At 40.9% G+C, this 23,767-nt stretch overlaps 1 protein-coding gene across 1 annotated transcript in view; it reads right to left on the bottom strand.

Annotated features, from left to right (window-relative positions):
• The window catches only part of LGSN (lengsin, lens protein with glutamine synthetase domain), a 214,840-nt gene that overhangs the window by 190,109 nt on the left and 964 nt on the right, over nucleotides 1-23,767 (bottom strand). The window lies entirely within an intron of this gene.

Here is a 23,767-nt window from a genome sequence, read left to right as displayed (position 1 = left end):
TAATAATGGTTAATGGACTTTTCCTCCAGGAAATTGTCCAAACCTTTTTTAAACAGAGCTACACTAATAGCTTTCACCACTTCCTCTGGCAATGAGTTCCAGAGCTTAATTATTAATTGAGTAAAAATATATTTTCTTTTATTAGTTTTAAAATATTACCCAGTAACTTCATTGTGTGTCCCCTGGTCTGTGCACTTTTAGAAAGAGTAAACAACTGATTAACGTCGTTTACTTGTTCCATTCCACTCATTATTTTATAGACCTCTATCATATTTCCCCTTAGCCGTCTCTTCTCCAAGCTGAAGAATCCTAATCTCTTTAGCCTTTCTTCATAGGGGAATTGTTCTCTCCCCTTTATCATTTTGGTCACCCTTTTCTGTATCTTTTCTAATTCTATATCTTTTTTGAGACGTGCTGACCAGAACAGCACACAATACTCAAGATGAGGTTGCACCATGGAGCGATACAGAGGCATAATGATATTCTATGTTTTGTTCTCCATTCCTTTCCTAATAATTTCTAGCATTCTGTTTGCTTTTTTGGCTGCTGCTGCACACTGAACAGAATATTTCAACGTATTTTCAATGATGACACCTAGATTCTTTTCTGAGTGGTGATTCCTAATGTGGAATCTTGAATTGTGTAGCCATAATTTGGGTTACTCTTCCCTAAGTGCATGACTTTGCACTTCTCCACATTAAATTTAATTTGTCATTGGCATGCCCATTCTCCCAATTTTGCAATGTCCTCTTACAATTTCACACAATCTTAATATCTTAAGAGGCTTTGACACAGAAACACATTATATTCTGGTTCTTTTGGATCTCTCTGCAGCTTTTGACACAGTAAATCACAAAATACTAATAAATATACTAAAAGAGATAGGACTCAATAACAAAACAATAAACTGGTTTGAATCTTACCTAAGCAACAGAAGTTTCCAAGTGCAAATCAAAAACACACTATCTGACAAAACCAAACTAAAAACAGGAGTCCCACAGGGATCAGCCCTATCCGCAACCCTCTTTAACATTTACCGCCTCCCAATATATCACTTACTCGCAGGACTTGGAATAATATACTACTTATATGCAGACGATATACAACTACTGTTACCCATCGTAAACAACATTGAAGAAACAATGAAACTAGCCAATATGTATCTTGAAATAATCAAACAGCTCCTAAACCAAATGGAACTGGTAATAAACATAGACAAAATGGAATTCTTACATCTAGAACAGAAAAAAAATATATACCCCATTCAACCTACAATTGCAATCAAAAATAATCAAACAGTGGAATTAAAGTACGGAATCTAGGAGTAATAATTGACCCTGAGCTAAATATGAAACAACACATTTCACAAAAATTAAAAGAAGGTTATGCCAAACTAATGGTCCTTAGAAGACTGAAACCCCTGCTAATGCTGAACAATTTTCATACAGTTCTACAGGCAATGATTTTCGCAAGCACAGACTACTGTAACTCTCTACTAGTAGGGCTACCTCAAGGTACCATTAGACCACTACTATTGCAAACTTTCGCCACTAGAATTTTGACGGGCAAAAAGAAAAGAGACCACATCACAGGAACACTCGCTGAACTACACTGGCTCCCAATCGAACAAAGAATACAATTCAAGGCATTGTGTATAATCCATAAACTAATCCATCTCCCCCCTTTGCCCCTCTGACAATACCCTTCCACCCCATTAACCTACCCAACTTAATGTTACCAGTTACTATTCATTGTTACCAATTGTTAACTGTTCCCTGTGAAATGTGTTACACTTTGCCACTTTAACCCTGTGAAGTGCGTTTCATTTTGTTACTTGTTACAACTATTCATTGTTACCTATTGTTAATTATTCCCTGTTAACCGTGTTACACTTTGTAACTTGTTCTCTGTAAAGCTCGCTGTATTTAGTTATCTGTGAACCGAGATGATGTTCCCAACGTATCCTGGTATATAAAATCACTTAAATAAATAAAAATAAATAAATAAATGATGAAAAGGCCGATTGGCTTAACACAGCACTGCATGTACACGTTTCACACAGAAACCTGAGATTCGCAAACAAGGCACTACTAACTGTCCCTTCTGTTAAATCGGCACACCTCACGCAAGTAAGGGAGAGAGCTCTGTCGCTCGCTGGACCTGTTCTATGGAACTCCATGCCACTCGAAATAAGATTACAGAGGAATCTGAAACTATTTAAAACCAATCTGAAAACCTGGCTTTTTAAACAAGCTTTTTATAAAGACAAAGAGAAGGATGAAAACAACCGAGAGATAAGGTAGCACTAAGCAATCAGGTTTTTTTTCACTTATGTCTCCATATACATATTAAATGTGGACTTGAACCACGTAACAGTCACCTAACCCATGTATAAACTCTAATTTACACCTAGTTTCTCTTATAAAAAATATTTTATTTTATTTATTTTATTTTAATTTTTTATATACCGATTTTCCTGCATAAAATGCATATCAAACCGGTTTACATTGAAACATTATAAACAGGAAATAGAATTCCTTAGTCTAATACATTGAACTTCTGTAGTTAATAATTGTAAATTGAGTAAAAAGTTAAACAACAGTAATAAAGTGTTAACTTTATAATGAAAACATGTAAAACAAATATTTTAACATTAGCCCTACGGTTAGCACGAAGGGGAGCACAAATATGTTACTGTTCCATGTTGGCACATGTTTAATTTGTAATCTATACCAATCATATTTGTATTTTGTGCCTTTATGTAAACCGTTGTGATGGTGAACTAACTTAACGATGGTATAGAAGAGTTTTTAAATAAAAAAAATAAATAAATGTGATTTAACAACTTTGAATAATTTTGTGTCATCAGTAAATTTGATCACCTCACTTGTTGTTCCCATTTCCAGGTTGTTTATAAATATATTAAAAAGCAGTGGTCCCAGAACAGATTCCTGGGGCACTCCACTATTTACCTTTTTCCATTGGGAAAATTTAACATTTAGCCCTACTCTGTTTTCTATATTTTAACCAGTTAGCAATCCACAGTAGGACACTGCCCCATCCCATGACTTTTAATTTCCTAAAATGTTTCTCATGAGGGACTTTGTCAAATGTTTTCCTGAAATCCAAAAATACCTATGCCAGTGCAAGGGTCTGCCGCTGCCCTAGGCAGCAATGACATAACAGCATCACATGATATCTCGCTGTCTCTCTCTCTCTCTTATCCACACCAACCTGAACCCCACAGATTGCAAACCATGAACCACCAAAGTTCCATTCACACACCATGACCTTTCCCAGCTCCATGCCTCTCCACTCTCGTTCGCTGCTTTCTAAAATACCGCCGTCACATCCGGCTACGGCACTCCACCCATTTCCAGCACCCTAATCTGTCTAATATTCCCGCCAGCCCTGCCAGATACATTATATCAACTGGCTCATGTTTATCCACATGTTTATTTATGCCTTCAAAAAAAATGTAGCAGATTTGTAAGCAAGACTTCCTGTGGCTAAATCCATGTTCATTTGTCCCATTAAACGATGCCTATCTAATTGTTCAACAATTTTGTTCTTTATGATAGTTTCTACCATTTTGCCTGGCACAGACATTAGACTCACTTGTTTGTAGTTTCCTAGATCACCCCTTGAGCCCATTTTAAAAATTGGAGTTACATTAGCACCCCTTCAGTCTTCAGGTACCATAGAAGATTTTATTGATAGCTTAAAAATTTTCAATAGCAAGTCTGAGTCTCAAGTTAAATACTGTTGCAGTAGATTTCTTTAATGTGCTTCCTCCAGTTATTAAGTCAAATTTTGATAATGTTGTAATCACTATTGCCAAGTGGCTCCAACACTGTTACCTCTCGCACCGAATCCTGTGGTCCACTAGGTCTAAAATAGTTTCTACTCTTCATTCTTGAACCAGCTGCTCCATGAAGCAGTTATTTATTTCATCTAGGAACTTTACCTTTCTAGAATGTACTAATGTAACATTCACCCACTCAATATTGGGGTAATTGAAATAAAAAATAAATATGTCTTTTATATCTGGTGAACAATGAGAGACAATTATTAGAAATCACGTTGTATCGCAACAATTTTTCCTTAATATTGTTGGTGTTATTGACATATAATCTATTTTTTATTATTATAATATTTCATCACAATTTTTATGTAATTTTGGGACCCTCATAACACCACGGTTTAATGAGCATAAACTTGTGTTTTCACCGCTATGGGTCTTTTTTAATCATCGGTCCACTAATGTCATTTTGCAATTTTTTTCTTATGCTTTAAACTTTTTACATAAAACATCAAAGAACAGTACTTCCCTTGTTCTTGAATTAACCAGGTTCCAGAGTCAAGAGTCCGAGTCAGACATGAACACATTTCGCAAGTTGCTGCCTCAAGGACTTCTTGAGTTGACTCACTAAATGCAGCTCTCCTCAGGTTGACTCACAGGGTACTGCTGAGAAAGATCTCTGGATACTCATGTTATGGACATTACCAATAAACTTTGCAATTCAATGGAGGTCCATCGTATTTGTTCTGTAAATTCAAAACTGTTTTAGTTACCTATACAGTTTAGCCTCACAAAATGACAGAATGCACATTTATTTATTTTATTTAACAGTTTTATATACCGAAGTTCTAGTAACAAAGTTACTAATCAATTCGGTTTACATTGTAACAATAAAAATTGACAGAATATAGAATTATGTCTTACAGAGAACAGGGAAGATTTAACTTGGAAATAAATAAAATAACTTACTGAGAGCAATAAATAATTTCAATGGAGCAAGGAGAGTACAATTTAAATACAATATAATATAGGAGGATAAATTCGGAATTGAATGAGTTGGGCCTGAGGTCGATTGTTGAAAAGTTTAGAAAAGTCATCCTATAAAACTCAACATGAAGTGGGACAATCTTGCTTACTGGACCTGCCACCATTTTTCTGCTTCAGCGTTGAGGGAGCCTAGACTGAAACCGAGTCTGTTTTATAAGGGATTCACTTATCTCACCTGGTAACTAACATGCCATGAATGACAGAAAAATCACATGAAGTGGAACCACTCAATTTCCTTATTGAATCCATGTGGTATGACTGACTGAAGGTGATAGATCCATTTTTGTTCACATTATCTCAACCTTTTAACTCTGTCTCCCCCTCTCCAATGAGGGTGCACTATTTCCAATATTGTCCACCATATGTCATTAAAGCCATGATTAAGCTCTTTGAAATGAGCCACGAGGGGTTCTTCAATCCTGCCGGTCTTAAGGCAACAATTGTATTCAGTCAATCGGATACGAATTTGACGTTTTGTCATCCCCAAATACACAAATGGGCATGGGCAAAATATGGCATAAATCACAAACGTGGTGTGACAGGTGAATTTGGGTAAAGAAATCGTCTGACCCGTTGCAGTTGTAATGGTGGTCTGTGTTGATTTTAAAGGCCCCATTATTACTATGTTCCTGATTTTGTTTGCTTTCCTAATTTCTTTTAGCATTTCATTGTCTATTAGTTCACTGTGGCCAGGTGGACAGTAAAACATCAGCAGTAGAGACATCAGGAGGCATAACATCAGGAGTGATATCAACAAGCCTGTTAATCTCTGTCTCCATCTGCTGGTTGGCATGCATAACTCATTGATCTGGGCTGGTCTGATTGGATGAAAATGAAAGCAGTTTTAATCATGAACTTGTACATAAACTTATATGACTAGAATCATCACAGATCGCAATTATGAGAGTCTAAGATAAAAATAAAAACAAATAATAATGAGGCTCTAGGGAGGAGCTCATCAGATAAAAAGAAAAAGCTAATTAGAACTAGCTGGAAAAACACTTGCACATGTGTTGAGAATATTACTAAATATGCATTGGAATCAATACAACTGTTTCCAAATAAGATATATCAGAAAATAAGGTTGTCACCTCTTTTCTAAAGTAAACTAGCAGCTATCTAGAAGCAAGAACTTAAAAGATAAAAGAAATGGCAAAGAATAGAATCTTTTGATATGTCCATTCACTGAAATTAGTCAGTTACTCTCTAGTACTATAAAAAATCAGACAAAATTAATTTCCACCATGAACCTCATGTAATATTTTCTCAGTTCACTGACCAAAATACATTTCTGCTGATCTTCACTATTGTAGGATTAATCTCATTAAAGTAGATCTGGCTCTCTTCTTTTACTTTCACATATTATTCAACACAAGAAAACAAGATTCTGATTTCAAACTGTTTCCCAGTGGGGCTGGAAGAAAGAAAGAATATAGCTGAATTTCATATGATTATTATCTTCTAGCTGAGAGTTAGAAAATGCAATGTGACTAGTTTACTGAACCAGCAAAGAATTATATCCATTGAGGGAACTTTGTCATAATGTGATCTAATTTTTAGAGGTGTCTAGCAAAAAAACAAAATTTGTGTAGGGATGCTGTCAGATCCCTACTAGAATTCAGACAGCATGTATCATTAGCGTGGGGAGGAGACAGAACAATACTGTAGGTGTTTAAAGACTGATTCAATTGACTTTACCATCATAAATGTTAAACAAGTCTTTGAGAAGTTGCAAATTTATTTAAAATCACTTGTAACATTAAGTGAACTAACAAACAGAAAAGACTCTTTTCATCATTTCACAATATATCAATAAACGTACTATTGGAAACCAAGCCAGCTTCCAGTGTATTTTACTGCGTGGTGACTTTAACCCTCATCAGTGCTTTTATCATCGCTGCTGTATACAAGAACTCAGACTGGTACTTAAGTGTTGCAATACTAAAGGTCTTGAAGGCTGTCCTTTCCCCCGGTCAGGGAATCCCTGAAATAACATCTGTTAATAATCTGGGAATGTAATACTTAAAACTGTGATTTGAGATATGACCTCTGGAACTATTATTCGGATTCAACCTTCCAAGATGTTACATTTGTATCATTTTGTTTGGTTGTTTTTTTTTTTTTTTGGGGGGGGGTTATTATCCATTTTATTTTCTGTCATTTCATTTTAGCATGTGCTAAAACCCATTTAGTATGCATTAACATGATTTAAAATGCACTAAATAGATTTAGCATTACATTAATCATTTTTGTGCATATGAAAACATTTAGGAGCAATAATCAAAACTACCTACACTGGTGCAAACCCCATAGGTAATTTTGCCCATGCGGTCTGCAGCAGTAATCAAAGCAAAAGCCAATATAGGCTTTTGCTTTGATTATTGACTTCAGGAAAATTACCCACAGGCAGTAAGCCTGCTTTCTCTGTGGGTAATTTTTCAGTCAGAAATTATGCAAGTAGGTTTGAATAATCCACATAGTTCCTCTCTCTGTCCTCTATCCGTCCCACATCCCCATGCCAAGTGTAAAAGGATGACTAACGTATGTACTTTTACTCACAGACAAGATGAGTAATATTGAAAGCCCTTACTTGCTTGGCTAAAATTCATTTTTAACCCCAGGAAGGGCTTTGAAATATTGCCATCCCCATTTGCAGTCATAGAGTGAACATGCACTACACCAAAGTAAACAAATAATACATCCCTACTAATTTTTACATAGTTATTTATGGCAAGGGGGAAGACAGGTTATGCTACACAAGGAAATTCAATGCATGACTAGAATTTTATACAGAAGGGAATTTTTAATTTATTGGGGACTGAAACTCTACCTGCAAGGGTAAAAGGCATTATAATAGAGATGAACTGTATCTAACCAAGAGGGCTACTATAGCCCTAGATGAACAGTTCAGATTATAAGAGTTTAAACTAGATGAGATGGGTGATGGATTAAAGATGGTTCACTTGGATTGTCACCCCCTAGCAAACTAATGTGGTTAATAGAGAAACATGCAAAAGTGGGACTCTCATAAAGCCACTAGTAAAAAAACAGGATGAATACTGTGGGTAGATATAAATATTTACAGAGGGAAGATAAGAGAAAGAGTGGGATCTGGAAGCTGTACTCATTGTACAGCTAATAAAATCAAAACTTGGAGACACTAGTAGCAGAAATAGATTTTAATTTTATTTCTATCACAGACTCATGATATATGAGACCCAAGAATGGGAAGTGGCTCTATCAAGCTGTATTTTCTTTCAGGAAGGACCAAGGTAGGAATAAAGAACTGTATGTTAGACCCTCCTTAAAAGTCCAGGAATAGGCATTTAGCCTGGCCCACTTTAAGACAGCCCACGAGGGAATTCTAGATGCAGGACATTTCCCCTGGGGCAACAGAAGTAGGCATATAGGCCCCAGAGAGGACAGAAGGCCCCTGGACAAGAGTAGAAGAAAGAAAGAGCTATACTAAAACTTCTTATTTGTAATCTGCTGCATTTCTGTTTCTAGCACTGCTGAGGTAAGCAGGTGTTTGGTTGTTAATTTGCTTGAAAATAATAAAACTCTGTAAGCAGAGTCCAGACTTCTCTGTTCTCCGGCAAGCCAACAACCACTCACACTGTGCTACAGTAGGCAAAAGGGTAGGGGAGAAGAGTATCATTTTATGCAAAAAATAACATTTAAACAACTGATATTCAGGGGCATGGAGAAACGAGGAGACACTATGGATTATATAAGAAAAGAAACATAGAAACATAGAAATGATGGCAGAAGAAGACCAATCGGTCCATCCAGTCTGCCCAGCAAGCTTCACTCTTCTTTTTTCTCATACTTATCTGTTACTCTTGGCTCTTAGTAACCTTAGGTTCTATTTCCCTTTCACCCCCACTATTAATGTAGAGAGCAGTGATGGAGCTGCTTCCAAGTGAAATATTAAGTTTGATTAGTTGGGTAAGCGGCAGCATAGCTCTCAGCCGTTGAAGCAGAGAGCAATGCTGGATAAGCATGAAGTATTAGTTTTTCTTCTCCCCTGCCATTGAAGCAGGGAGCTATGCTAAATATGCATTGAAAGTGAAGTATGCATTGAAAGACACATTAACTATCATCAAATATTTAAAAGCCTAATAATTGGTAATTGACTAAGCCTAATATTTGGTAATACCTATAGCCCATGAACCCATCCCTGGTTTTTTTTTTTTTTGTTTGTTTGTTTTTCTTTTTTTAATTGGGAGATGGCAGCCCTCCATCCTTCCGCTCCGTGAAGGTGGAACACCAACCACTGGCCACTGGCATCCCGCTCCGTGAATGCCTAATAAAAAAAAGGAAAATGGAACTTCTATATACACTGATGTGATCTTCAGACTTCTGATGGAGGCAAACGAACTAGCGACCGTAAGACTGACCAATTAAGTTCCATGAATTTTTTTTGTGCCATTTTGTATGAAGTTAATTTAGCATGAGATCATAGTTTTTACACTATTCAAAGTCAGGGTTGTATGTCTGAAAAAGAAAAAAAAATCCATTGCACCCAGGAAAAATGACTTGCTTCTCCATTTGACTTCACATCCAGTTTTCCAATTGTAGTGATTGTACTGTCTCTTAACAGCTGAGAATTACTGATGGAAAGATAAGGATTTGTGAACACAGTGCAAACCAGATAGCCTTTTAGCAACCTAGTGCTAATAACTATACTGAGAGAGAGACAGAGAACCTGTTTTATTAAGGATTTTTCCCATCATGTGTCTATAAGAAAACAATTTATTGAATCAGGACTAGAGAGAAAAGTATTTCCATACCTGATCTAAAATGAAATAAACCCACACAGGTGCAATTAATCACTGCAGTCTCAGAATATGAATAATTTTTTTTTTTTACTTTTATTTATTGAAATTTTCAGTTATACAAAGAACAAACCTTTGCACAGTAACATTGAGAGAGGCACAAAGAAAGAAAAATAAACAATGAGGGGTCAATTTTAAAAGCATGCACATCCATGTGCGCACAGTTCCCAGAGCATGCATATGGATGTGCGGATTTCATAACACTATTTCAAAAGCTTTAGCAGACATAATTAATTGCTCCTTGATACAAGGATGGTACCTGACCAACTTAAACTAGCTATACTCAGACCCCTACTAAAAAAACCTAACCTTCCAACAACCGATCCTGCAAATTTCCGACCTATAGCTAACTTACCACTGATCTCCAAAATTATGGAGAAAATAGTAAATAAACAACTTTCAGAATACCTGGAGGAGAACAACATCCTTTCCCCTTTCCAGTTTGGATTCCGCAAAACTCGAAACACTGAGTCCCTTCTAACATCACTAGCGGATACCATTCTCCTAAACCTTGAGAGGAAACAGCTGTACCTACTAGTATTACTTGACTTATCTGCGGCATTTGATACGGTGAATCATTCCATTCTTCTTCAGCGTCTAGCTGACATTGGTATCAAAGGAGTGGCTCACAGTTGGTTCAAATCCTTCCTGGACAATAGATTTTACAAGGTGAAGATTAACAATAAGGTTTCTCACCCCATCAGATCAAACCTAGGAGTCCCGCAAGGTTCAGCCCTCTCCCCTACACTGTTTAACATCTACCTGCTCCCTCTCTGCCAATTACTCTCCAACTTAAAATTAACTTATTACCTCTACGCTGATGATGTCCAGATTCTTCTCCCTATCACAGACTCTCTTCACAAAACCTGGTCCCACTGGAACACCTGTCTGCAATCAATTAACAGTCTACTTACCAGTCTTAATTTGATCCTCAATACAAATAAGACAGAGATTCTCATTATTTCTTCAGATGAAAACCAAGTTCTCTTCAACTCCCTAAATGCAACACAATCACTCACAACTGCTATTAACCACTCCCCCTATGTCAGAGACTTAGGAGTTCAACTAGACAACCAATTCAATCTTAAATCATTTGTCCAAAACACTACCAAAGAATGCTTCTTTAAATTACAAGTATTAAAAAAACGTAAACCTCTCATTCACTTTCAAGATTTCCGACTAGTGCTGCAGTCCATTATCCTTACTAAATTAGACTATTGCAATTCCCTCTTGCTTGGACTCCCTGCAATAACAATAAAACCACTGCAGATGGTACAGAATGCCGTGGCGAGAATACGTACCAACTCAAACAAAAGAGAGCATATCTCTCCCATACTGCAGTCACTGCACTGGTTACCCATCAAAGCCAGGATTTCGTTCAAAGTACTCATGATGATACATAAAGACATTCATAACATCGCCCCTCTCAAACTGAGCAATCAATTCTGTGCTCACACCTCTGAAAGACCAGTCAGAAGAGCTTACAAAGGCTCTCTGCATGCCCCCCCTACTAAATCTTCTCTAAGCAAAAGAGCGTTATCAACATCAGGGCCGACTCTTTGGAATACTCTCCCTCCTGACCTCCGTCAAAAACATTGTCTCCAAACCTTCAAGAAAGACTTAAAAACTTGGCTTTTCAATCAAACTTTCCCTGAAAACCCAAGTTCTCTTTGACGCAGGTCCTAGAACATGAACCAAGGCCCAAGGCCAACAGTTAATGGACTTACTGAACTATCTCTTCACAGCCCCCCCAGGACCCATCCTAGTTTTAAATCAAGTATTTTTATTTATTTCATTTTATTTATTTTATTTTATTTATCCACAGTTTTATATTTTGCTCTCGGTTTGTTATAGTTTGTTATGATTCCTTGTTTCCAAATGTTTTTGAATGTTACAATTCGCTAATGTTCATTGTTTAATGTATCGCCTCCCAGCGAAAGTTCTGTTCCATTGTAAACCGGTGTGATCTATATTCTTTATAGGAATATCGGTATATAAAAATTCTAAATAAATAGAAAAATAAATAACATGCGTACACCGGCAGGCACATGTTATAAAATCTGATGGCCGCATGCACATGTGCACCGGATTTTAAAATCCGCATGCACATGTGCGGGCGGCCTGCAACTCACATGTGCAGGGGGGGGATTTTAAAAAGCAACACATGGCGACGTAATCAGACCTCCCCCAGGAGCAGACTGGGAGGGAGATTTCCTACACCTAACTCTATCCTTCCTCCCTCTTCCCCTCTCCTCCCAGCCCCCTTAACCTACCCTAATTATCCCTAATTTTTTTATTTTAATACTTACTGCTCCTCTGGACCAGAAGTAATCTGCACGCACCCGTCGGCTGCCGGCACGTGCTTCTCTGGGACAATGGCTAATGGCATTGCCCTGGCCCCACCCTGCCCAGACCTCATCTCCCGGGCCCCCCTTTTCCCTTGGCCAGCACATCTGCGCGTACTGGGGTTTACGCGCATGACTGGGCCCATTGTCAAATGCGCGCAATGCCTGACCACACGCGTAAACTCCAAAATTTACGCGCATAGCCCTGTTAAAATCCAGGCTTAAGTAAGTAACATAATAATCTTAAAAAAATCGGGGATCAGAAATCAAGGAAAAATAAAGAAATCTAAATTGAAGTAATAGTGTAGATATTATCACCTTAAATTATAAACCTGATACATCCCTAAGATGACTCTGGGTTGATAACAGAATTAGTCATTCTAGTATGCAAAAATTCTTTCATCTGATCAGGATCAAAAAAAAAATAAAGGTACTGGCTCCCTGATTTATAACATGTTTAGAAGGACGGGAAGGTCCTGTCAGACAAATCTGATTGACTTTCTTGGTTGGGTGACTAGGGAATTAGATCGAGGAAGAGTACTCGATGTCATCTACTTGGATTTCAGCAAAGCTTTTGATATGGTCCCGCACAGGAGGCTTGTGAATAAAATGAGAAGCTTAGCAGTGAGTGCCAAGGTGGTGGCCTGGATTGCAAACTGGTTGATAGACAGAAAATAATGTGTTAAGGTAAATGGAAATTACTCTGAAGAGAGAGCGGAGTTAAGCGGAGTGCCGCAAGGATCGGTATTGGGACCGGTCCTGTTCAATATCTTTATGAGCGACATTGCAGACGGGATAGAAGGTAAGGTTTGTCTTTTTGTGGATGATACTAAGATCTGCAACAGAGTGGACATGCTGGAGGGAGTGGAGAGAATGAGATGGGATTTAAGGAAGCTGGAAGGGTGGTCGAAGATATGGCAGCTGAGATTCAATGCCAAGAAGTGCAGAGTCATGCATATGGGATGTGGAAATCCCGAAAGAACAGTATTTGATGGGGGGTGAAGGGCTGATGGTCACGAAGCAGGAGAGAGACCTTGGGGTGATAGTGTCTAATGATCTGAAGTCGGCCAGAACAATGTGACAAGGCGATAGCTAAAGCCAGAAGAATGCTGGGCTGCATAGAGAGAGGAATATCTAGTAAGAGAAAGGAAGTGATGATCCCCTTTTACAGGACCTTGGTAAGGCCTCACCTGGAGTACTGTGTTCGGTTTTGGAGACTGTATCTCCAAAAGAACAGAGACAGGATGGAGGTGGTCCAGAGAAGGGTGACCAAAAAGGTGGATGGTCTTCATAAAATGACTTATGAGGAGAGATTGAAGAACCTAAATATGTATACCCTGGAGGAGCAGGGGTGATATGATACAGACTTTCAGATACTTGAAAGGTTTTAATGATCCATGGTCAACAACAAACCTTTTCTGTTGGAAAAAAATCAGTAGAACTAGGGATCATAATTTGAAACTCCAGGGAGGAAGACTCAGAACCAATGTCAGGAAGTATTTCTTCACGGAGAGGGTGGTGGATGCCTGGAATGCTCTTCCGGAGGAAGTGGTGAAGACTAAAACTGTGAAGGATTTCAAAGGGGCATGGGATAAACACTATGGATCCATAAAGGCTAGAGGATGGGAATGAAGAGAAGAGCCATGGGGATGGCTTGCTGGAATGGTGGCTACTACCTGGTGATTACTACCCTTACTCAATAAGCCTTCACACGGTTAATGCAACTTCAACATTGCTCTCTGCTTCAATGGCATGTGGAAAAGAGGATTTGCATTCAAACAACAACCAACAAGGACTGAACTACACAGTCTGGGTAAACAAATAAGCATGGGGGTAGCTTGCTTATTGTGGTGGTTACTACCCTATACCAATTAAGCCTGAATTAATACTTCACTTTGAATGCATATACAGCATTGCTCTCTGCTTCAACGGCAGGGGAAATGTAGAAAAGAGGATTTACATTCAGATAACATCCAACAAGACATTGATCTTTGAAGTCTGGGTAAACAAGCATCGGGGTAACTTGCTTGATGCAGCGGTTACTACCCTTAACCATTAAGCCTTATGCTTCACCTTTGATGCAACTCCAACATTATCTCTGCATCAATGGCAGTGGGTGGCAGGAAATTTGAATCAAACAGTTACCAACAAGTGCCCTGAACTTGGTGGTCAGTGAAACAGATAAGTATGGGAAAATGTGTGGGAGCTTGCTGGGCAGACTGGATGGGCCAATTGGTCTTTGTCGTCATTTCTATGTTTCTATGTAAATGAGACGGCTAAAGCTAATACCTCAGAACACATTGACAAAAACCCTTTACGTCGGTCTTGCATTATCTTGGCTAAGTCAGTGTAAATTCTGACCAGGTCTCCCAAAAAAGTAACATTAAAGTTCAAAAAATAGGACTTCATTATGAAAACGACATCCTGTTCATGGAAAAAGGAAGCCAGCACTGTAGACCTATCAGTCACTTCAACGTTAGAATTCTCCAATTATGAAAATAAGGGGTAGATTTTAAAACATGCATACATCGTCCATATACGCGCTGTTCCTGGCACATGGACATGTTGATTTTATAACATTTGCACGCCAACCCGCGCATGTTATAAAATTGGCCAGTTGCACATGCGTGCTGGATTTTAAAATCCGTACATGCATGTGTGGGTGATGTGCACAGGGAGGGAGAATATTTGCTAACTACACACGGCGATGCAATCGAGCCTCTCCCAGTTCCCTCCCAGTCCGATCCAATTAAGGATCATACTGGGAGGGGACTTCCCTACCCCCCTACCTAAACTCTCTCCCTCTTCCCCCTTCCCCCTTCCCCTCTCCTCCACACTCTGTAAATCCTTCCTATCGACTTACATTTGGTTTTTTGTATTACTGTTCCCCTTGAGCAGAAGTAGTTTGCGCATGCCAGCCAGCTGCCGGCATGCGCTTTCCTGGGACAGTGGCTAATGGCCGCTGTGCCGGCCGGCCTTCGTCTCGCCCCTCCCCTTTCAGACCATGCCCCCCGGCCCGCCCCTTTTTTAGGACTCGGCACTTATGCACGTAAGTCCCGATTTTTACGTGAGCTGTCATTTTAAAATTCAGCCTTAAGTTCATAAAATTAACATTAGGTTGAAATGAACCTCTTGAAAAGATTCTGTGTCTTTCTCCTGCACTCCCAGCTTCACGGGCAGTGCCTCTCTATCTCTCTAATAAAGACTCTATTCCACAGCTGTGTCTGACGTCCACTGAGACCTCACCTCCCGACGGTGAGGCTCACAGGGCTCCTCCCTGTGAGCGGTATCATCTCTCACCTCGGCCCAGGTCCCACATACCTACAAATCCTAACAAATGTAAGTTACAAACAGTATAAAATCTAATACAATGCCTAGACTAAACAAATAAAAATTCAATTAAACAAACATTAAAATCTTAAACACAACAGCAAAAAATTACTAGTCATCAAATAGTGAGATGATCATATTTGTTGTTGATACAAAATTATGCAGAGTAGTTAAAACTCAAGCAGATTGTGCTAAATTGCAGGATGACCTTGCAAGACTGGAAGATTGGGTTACCAAATGGTAGATGACATTTAACGTGGACAAGTGCAAAGTGATGTATATAGGGAAAAATAACCCTTGCTGAAGTTTCACAATGTTAGGTTCTAACTTAGGAGTTACCACTGAGGAAAGAGATGTAGGTGTCATAGTGGATAATACTTTGAAATCGTCGGCTCCATATTCTGTGGTGATCAAAAAAGCAAACAGAATGTTAGGAATTATTAGGAAGGGAATGGCAAATAAAACGATAAATGTCATAATGCCTCTGTATCGCTCCATAATGAGACCACATCTTGAATAATGTGTATAGTTCTGGTCGCTGCATCTCAAAAAAGATATTGTTGCACTGGAGAAAGTGCAGAGAAAGGTGACCAAAATAAGTAGCATGGAACTCCTGCTCTATGAGGAAAGGCTAAGGAAGTTAGGGCTGTTCAGTTTGGAGAAGATATGACTGAGGTGGGGGGGGGGGGGGATATGATAGAGGTCTACAAAATCATGAAAGGACTCAAAAAAGTTAATGTAAATCGGTTATTTACTCTCTCAGATAATAGAAGGACTAGGGGCACTCCATGAAGTTAGCAAGTAGCTCATTTAAAACAAATTGAAGAAAATTATTTTTCACTCAGTGCATAGTTAAGCTGTGGAATTCATTGGCAGAGGATGTGGTTACAGCAGTTAGTGTAACTGGGTTTAAAAAAGGTTTGGATAAGTTCCTAAAAGAAAAATCCATAAACTTCTATTAATTAATAAGCAACAGTAGCTTTAGATTTGTTTAATGTTTGGGTGCTTGCCAGGTACTTGTGTCTTGGATTGGCCACTGTTGGAAACAGAATACTGGACTTCATAGACCCTTGGTCTGACTCAGTATGGTAATTCTTATGTTCTTATAGTAAGGCATACTATAATCCCATGAGATAACGAGGTAGGGAAAGTTTGAGAGAAAAAATAAATGTTATAGGTCACATTCCATTTTTAGTGGTTCTAAGAGACTATTCCAAAGGGTGTAAACATTGCTGGAAATTTGAGAATGTGACTCAGCTAAGCGAATGGATTTATGTGTAGGGATCACCAATAATCTATGATCTGTCGAGTACAAATTGCGAGGACAATAAAAAACTGGTTGTGGAAAAGAAGAGGAAACAAGGCCCTTAATGGCTTTAAAAATCAGAGTAAGTATTTTAAATTGGATCCACTGTTCTATTGGAAACCAATGGAGTGCAACCAAAACTGAGGAGATAAGTATATACAACAAAGTGCCAGAGACCTTGTAGGCTGCTGAATTTTGGATAAATTGTAGCACGTGAATTGTGGCTTTTTTGCAGGCCTAGACAGAGAGAATTACAGTAATCTAGTGAGTTCATGATCAATGTTTGAGTTACCAGTTTAAAATCTGAGAGACTTAAGAAAGGCTTAATGGAGCGTAAAAGGCGGAGTTTATGGAAAGAGCCCTTCACCAAAGATTGTATATGGAAACATAAAGAGTGCTTAGAGTCATTATTCCACAGAGAGATTAATATAAATGTAGGTTAATAACAACCAAAATAGAATTACAGTAAATTCATTCTCCTGTAGATACACTAACCAACTACTATATTATTCATATGTGCAATGACTTAGCAATGTTAAATATAAATACTATGTGGTTAAACCTGCTTAATCAGTGTTTGAATTACACCCAGATGTCTGAGCATTATGCACACTAATACATAATTGATATCCATTTCCTGGTTTCCCTATCTAAATTACTGTTGATCAAAATAAGAAATGTAATATTTCAGAATTGTGTAAAGTTTATTTACTCATATTTTAGTGATATAATCCAATTTGGTTGGTCTGTATCTGCACACAATGGAATCCTTCAGATATATTGTATCCATTCTGTTCGCTTGGTTTGTCTACAACAAAAGCTCCTTGCCAAATTAATTTGAAAAAGTAACCAGTATTCCCACTTCCTTGCTAATAACCCCAAAATGTTATCATCAGCATGAGTCAGGCATCTCCTCCTGTAATTACTGATGGCTAGCTAAATTCCTTTCAAATGCAATTCTTTTCTTTGCTCAAGGCATACTGTTAAGAATGACTTCATAATACCACCATCACAGATTAAGGTTTCTGCTTAGTTGAATTATTCACACTTGCTCTGTTACTGTCACATGTCTATTTATGTATACACTGCAACCTTGTGGAAAAAAGAAAAGATATTTGGAATGGCTTCAAAAAAATATTGGAGTTATGCAAAGGAGGAGGGATTGTCATAGAGGCTCCACTAAAGGAAAGGTTATATTAGTGAAATGGCTCAAGCTGGAATAATGAGTCAGGGCACAATATATTATGAAAGCTTCAGATACAAAACCTCATAATACTAGTATTACTACTAGTATGGCAGAGGACAATACTGTCAGCCTTGACAAATTTTTGTCTTTCATTCCAGGTACCAACTTTCTTCCATCTACATCAATTACGACATCTCTTCCCACACCTCAAGGGCCCTGCCTTTGTTGCAATCAACTAGGTCTGAAAGATTTTCACCTGGACTAGTGCAACTCACTCTACAATGGGATATCAAACAAGCTAATTCACCATCAATGGCTTGCACAGAATGCTACAGCTTAAATGTTGATGAATATAAGAAAATTTAACTAGATCACAATAATCCAGAAAACTCTCCACTGACTCCCAATGCTCCACTGTCAAAATCCTGACTTTAACCTACAAAGCCCTCGAAGGAAAACCATCATTCTACCTCAGCAGTTATCTCACCCGTTTCTTGTCCTCATATCCTCTGCACTCGTTTTCTCAACTCAGTTAACTGTACCTGGCCTCAAGGAACCATACCTCATCGATATCAGAAAGAGAACATTGGAACACTCTACCACTATATATTAGAGATGTGAATCGTGTCCTCGATCGTCTTAACGATCGATTTCGGCTGGGAGGGGGAGGGAATCGTATTGTTGCCGTTTGGGTGTGTAAAGTATCGTGAAAATCGTTAAAATCATGAGCCGGAACACTAAAACCCCCTAAAACCCACCCCCGACCCTTTAAATTAAATCCCCCACCCTCCCGAACCCCCCCCCCCCCAAATGCTTTAAATTACCCTGGGGTCCAGCGGCGGTCCGTAGCTAAATCAGGGGAAGGGGGAGGGCAGGAAAACCGGCACACTAAAACCCCCTAAAACCCACCCCCGACCCTTTAAATTAACCCCCCCCCCCCAAATGCCTTAAATTACCCTGGGGTAGAGCGGCGGTCCGAAACGGCCTCCTGCTATTGAATCGTGTCGTCTTCAGCCGGCACCATATTGCAAAATGGCCGCCGCAAAATGGCGGCGGCCATAGACCAACACGATTCAACTGCTGGAGGTCGTTCCGGACCCCCACTGGACTTTTGGCAAGTCTTGTGGGGGTCAGGAGGCCCCCCCAAGCTGGCCAAAAGTTCCTGGGGGTCCAGCGGGGGTCCGTGAGCGATTTCCTGCCGCGAATCGTTTTCCGTATGGAAAATGGCGCCGGCAGGAGATCGACTGCAGGAGGTCGTTCAGCGGGGGCGCTGAACGACCTCCTGCAGTCGATCTCCTGCCGGCACCATTTTCCGTACGGAAAATGGTGCCGGCCATACGCGTATGGCCGGCGCCATTATCCGTACGGAAAACGATTCGCGGCAGGAAATCGCTCACGGACCCCCGCTGGACCCCCAGGAACTTTTGGCCAGCTTGGGGGGGCCTCCTGACCCCCACAAGACTTTCCAAAAGTCCAGCAGGGGTCCGGAACGACCTCCAGCAGTCGAATCATGTTGGTCTATGGCCGCTGCCATTTTGCGGTGGCCATTTTGCAAAATGGCGCCGGCTGAAGACGACGCGATTCAATAGCAGGAGGCCGTTTCAGACCGCCGCTCTACCCCAGGGTAATTTAAGGCATTTGGGGGGGTTCGGGAGGGTGGGGGATTTAATTTAAAGGGTTGGGGGTGGGTTTTAGGGGGTTTTAATGTGCCGGTTTTCCTGCCCTCCCCCTTCCCCCGATTTACGATTTTTTGACGATAAATCGGGGGAATTGGTATTGTATCGTGGCCCTAACGGTTTTTGACGATTTAAAATATATCGGACGATATTTTAAATCGTCAAAAAACGATTCACATCCCTACTATATATTAGACAAGCCCCGGACTATCTAGCTCTCAGAAAGTTAGTAAAAATATGACTCTCTCTAGCAGTCTTCCACCCATGGCAAAAGTGTGAATCATAACCTGTATCCTTTTGTAAGATTATGATGGTAAATATTAACTGCTGTAATATACTTTTAATATTTTAGCTGTAAAAGCATAGAAACAATAAATGATGATGATGAGAAAGTTTTATCATCTTACTATCCTTATCTGATGAAAAATGTGGGTTCTGCTCCAAAAGAGAAATTCTGTAAGTGTTAAAATTTCTCTTGTTAAATTATAATAAACAAAGTTGCAAACTGGTTCTTAATGAGGAACTCAGATTCAATCAGAAGGATGCATTGCCTGTGGCCTCAAGGATCTGAGGTGGGACAAAAGTTGTATCTTTAATACTAAGGTTTATTTGTTAGGCACTTCTTTTGTTTTATGTGAACTTTCTCATGCTGATTTGTGTTAGCAGATGTCAAAAGAAGTTTGACTTTATGAACCTGAAGTTAACCAATGACAGCATTCAATAGGCAACTAAGTTTAGTCTCCTTTATTTGTGCTGTCCATAGGCAGCTCATAACTGCTAGTAGTGAGGAGTGAAGCCCCTAATTTTACCTCCTTCCAGAATGCTTATCACTCTCTCTTTCGCCTCCCCATTCTCTACCCAGGGAACAAAAACATTCATTCCATCCCTCCTGCTCCCCTCCTCCACCTCCCATGCAGATCTTCATTTTTTCCTCATAAGAACATAACAAATGCCATACTGGATCAGACCAAAGATCCATCAGGCAGAGCATCCTGTCTCCAGCAGTGGCCAATCCAGGTCACAAAATACTTGGTAGGATCCCAATGAATATGTCCAATTCTTCTTGCTCATAATCAAGGATAAGCAGCAGCTTTTCCAAGCCAATATGGCTAATAGTGATTTTCCTCCAGGAACTCATCTGTAGACCCTTTGTAAACTCAACCACTGGCAACAAATTCCACAGTTTAAAAGTGCACTGAATGAAAAAATACTTTCTCCAATGTGTTTGAAATGTGCTACTTATTAGCCTCATGGAGTTTCCCCTAGTCATAGTGGTAATAGGGTAAATAACTGTTCTCTGTTTACCTGTTCTACCTCACACATGATTGTATGAGGGATGTGCATTCATTTTTCATGAATTAGACAATGTCAGCGATATTGTCGAATTCATCATGGTTCGGTAGCAACAATATACAAAGCGATTTTTGCCGAAATTTCGGCAAAATTCGTATTACGTGTTAGTGCACACAAATGGAGTTACTGCACACTGCATATCTCTTAGTGCGCCAGTAATACCGATTAGTGAGCACTGTTTTTCTAGCTAACAAACTCCTCTGAATTGATACTTTTTAATTTTTAAGTTGCATTTTTTAGTGCGCCCTAACATTAGTTACAGCTCACTACTACATACTTAGGGGGTTATTTTCTAACCCTATCGCACGCGAAAAGAGAATTTTCGCATGCAATAGCAGGATTGGGGCAGAGTTGGGGTGGCAACGGCACTGGAAGAGGAGGAGTCGGGGTGGCATCGGGGCAGATGCTATGGAACATCGCTGGCGGCAATAAGGTAAGACCCCTTATCGTTGCCAGTAGCGCACCCAATAGCACCACCTTTCACGATGGCGCTATTGGGTGCGAAAGCCAGCAGCGATAACACCACAGTGGTGTGATCGTTGCCGGCTTTCGCAGGCCCACCCCCCTCTTCACCCCCTCACCCCCCATTACCACGCGATTTAGGAAGGCATACGAATAAAGAAAATCTAGCCCTAAGTGCGCTGTAAGTTCTATTAGGGCACACTAACTAACATGTTAGTGCGCACTAATGGGCCTTAATGTGCATTAACATCTAGCTAGTGCACACTATCTCGTTCAGTGTATTGCGTACTAATGCTGAGACAGTGTGCACTAACTGGTTGTTAGTGCACAGAAAGGCCCATTAGTGCGGACTAACGCACTTTGTTGAAAATTGCCGAAAAATGAAAAACGAACTGTGGGAAAACTAAATTTTCCATGGAGCGCCCGATCTGATATCTTTAAATGAAGCACATCTCTAGATTGTATAGACTCTCTATAATATCTCCTCTCAGTGTTATGCTCAGGCTTGTGAACCCTTGGGCCGACGGAGGATGGTATACCTTAGGAGGTGGATCCATAGATTCTCCCGTCGGGTGGCAAGGCAGAACAGAAAATGCGACTGGCTGACCCTCAGTACTGAAGACTGAGGTGGCTGTGGAGGCAGACGAGGAGTCGTGACGTCGAGGAGGCAACTGAGTCTTTGCCACTGGAAGCCCATGGTTCCCCCGGGAGGAGCCCGTAGGGACCCGGGCCGCTGGGACTTAGGTGGACCTTTGAGAGGTCAAGGAGTCATGAGGTCGGTGCAAGGGCTAACTGGAGGTTCACCCCTGGAAGCCCGCGGTTCCCCCAGGAGGAGCCCATAGGGACCCGGGCCGCTGGGACTTAGGTGGGCCCTTGGAGACGATGGTCCAGAAGAAGTCCGAGGTCAAGTGCAAGAGGGTCTTCACTTACCAGTCCGAGGTCACACACCAAGGGATCCCCGCTTGCCAGTCCGAAGTCACACACCAGGAATCACCGGTTGCCAATCTGAAGTCAAGAAACAGGAATCACTAAGACGATACAGGAACCAAGAAGCAAGGGTCCGAAACACAAGAAGACTCACCGAAACAAACAGACTCGACTAACCCGAAAGTTGCCAAGTCAAGGAATGAGCAGAGGAAGCCTCCTTTTATGCTTCCTCTGCTCTGGCTCATTGGAAACAGCTGTAGGTAGTTAAAGGGACCAGGTCCCTTTAAATTTGGTGAGGAGGTGCGGCGGCGCGCTTAGGATGGCGGCGGCCATCTTGGATTTTGGCCATGGAGGAGAAGCTGCCTGATGCCACGTGGGAGGAGCAGGAACAGCTCCCAGCTCAGCGGTCAACCCAGAAGCCCGCGCCGGCACACGGGAACAACGGGCACCGGACCATAGGCTTCTCTCCTGATGCTGCCACGGCAGGTTGCTGTCTCGGTCAGGTAGGGGGGCGCGACTGCGGTCGTCTGTGGCAACGGAACACAACAGTACCCCCCTCTTTAGGGTACCTCCCTGGAGGCCTGGGTTTAGACGGATGGTCTCTGTGGAATTGCTCAAGCAAGCCCCAGTCCAGTATGTTGGGCAACAGCTCCCAGGTGTTTTCTTCGGGGCCGAACCCCTCCCGTGCGAGCAGATACTCCCATTTCTTTTTATGCTTACGCATGTCCAACACCTCTCTGACCTGATAGGTGAGGTCGTCTTTGGAGGCGAGGGGTTGGGGAGTTGGAGGCATCCTGGAAGGCCCAGATAGTACCAGAGGCTTCAAGAGGGAGGCATGGAACGTGTTGTGTATCTTGAGTGAAGGTGGCAATCACAACTGATACGATACTGCCCCGATTCGTCGAATGATGGGGAATGGCCCAATAAATCGAGGGGCCAATCGCGCTGATGGCAGCTTCAAGTGGATAAACTGGGTGCTCAGCCAGACCTTTTGACCCGGTCTCAGAGCCGGGTATGGCCGCCGTCGCTGGTCGGCATACCTTTTTGCCACCTAACTGGCTTTAATCAGTGCACGCCGTGTGGAGACCCAGAGGCAGTGTAGTTCGTCCACTGAGAGTTGGGCTACCGGAAACATGATGGAAATGGGAACCGGCAGCGGCGGGCATGGCTGCTTCCCATAGACTATCTGGAATGGCGAGGATCCAGAAGCCATAGACAGGTGTGAATTGAGTGCAAATTCTGCCCAAGGAAGCAGACTGGCCCAGTCATCCTGTTTCTCATTCATGTAGATACAGAGAAACTGCTTTAGGGTTTGGTTCATTCTTTCTGCCAGACCGTTGGTCTGAGGGTGGTAAGCAGAAGTATAGTCCAGAGTGACGTTGAACTTCTGGCAAAGGGCCCTCTAGAATCTGGCAGTGAATTGAGGGCCTCGGTCCGAGAGAATGCTCCTTGGAAGACCATGCTGTCTAAAAATGTGCTGGACGAACAGCTGGGC

This window comes from Rhinatrema bivittatum, chromosome 3 (genome assembly GCF_901001135.1).
Source record: "Rhinatrema bivittatum chromosome 3, aRhiBiv1.1, whole genome shotgun sequence".
Classification (NCBI taxonomy): domain Eukaryota; kingdom Metazoa; phylum Chordata; class Amphibia; order Gymnophiona; family Rhinatrematidae; genus Rhinatrema; species Rhinatrema bivittatum.
Note: the sequence above shows the minus strand (reverse complement) of the source record. Positions and strands in the feature narration are given on the sequence as shown.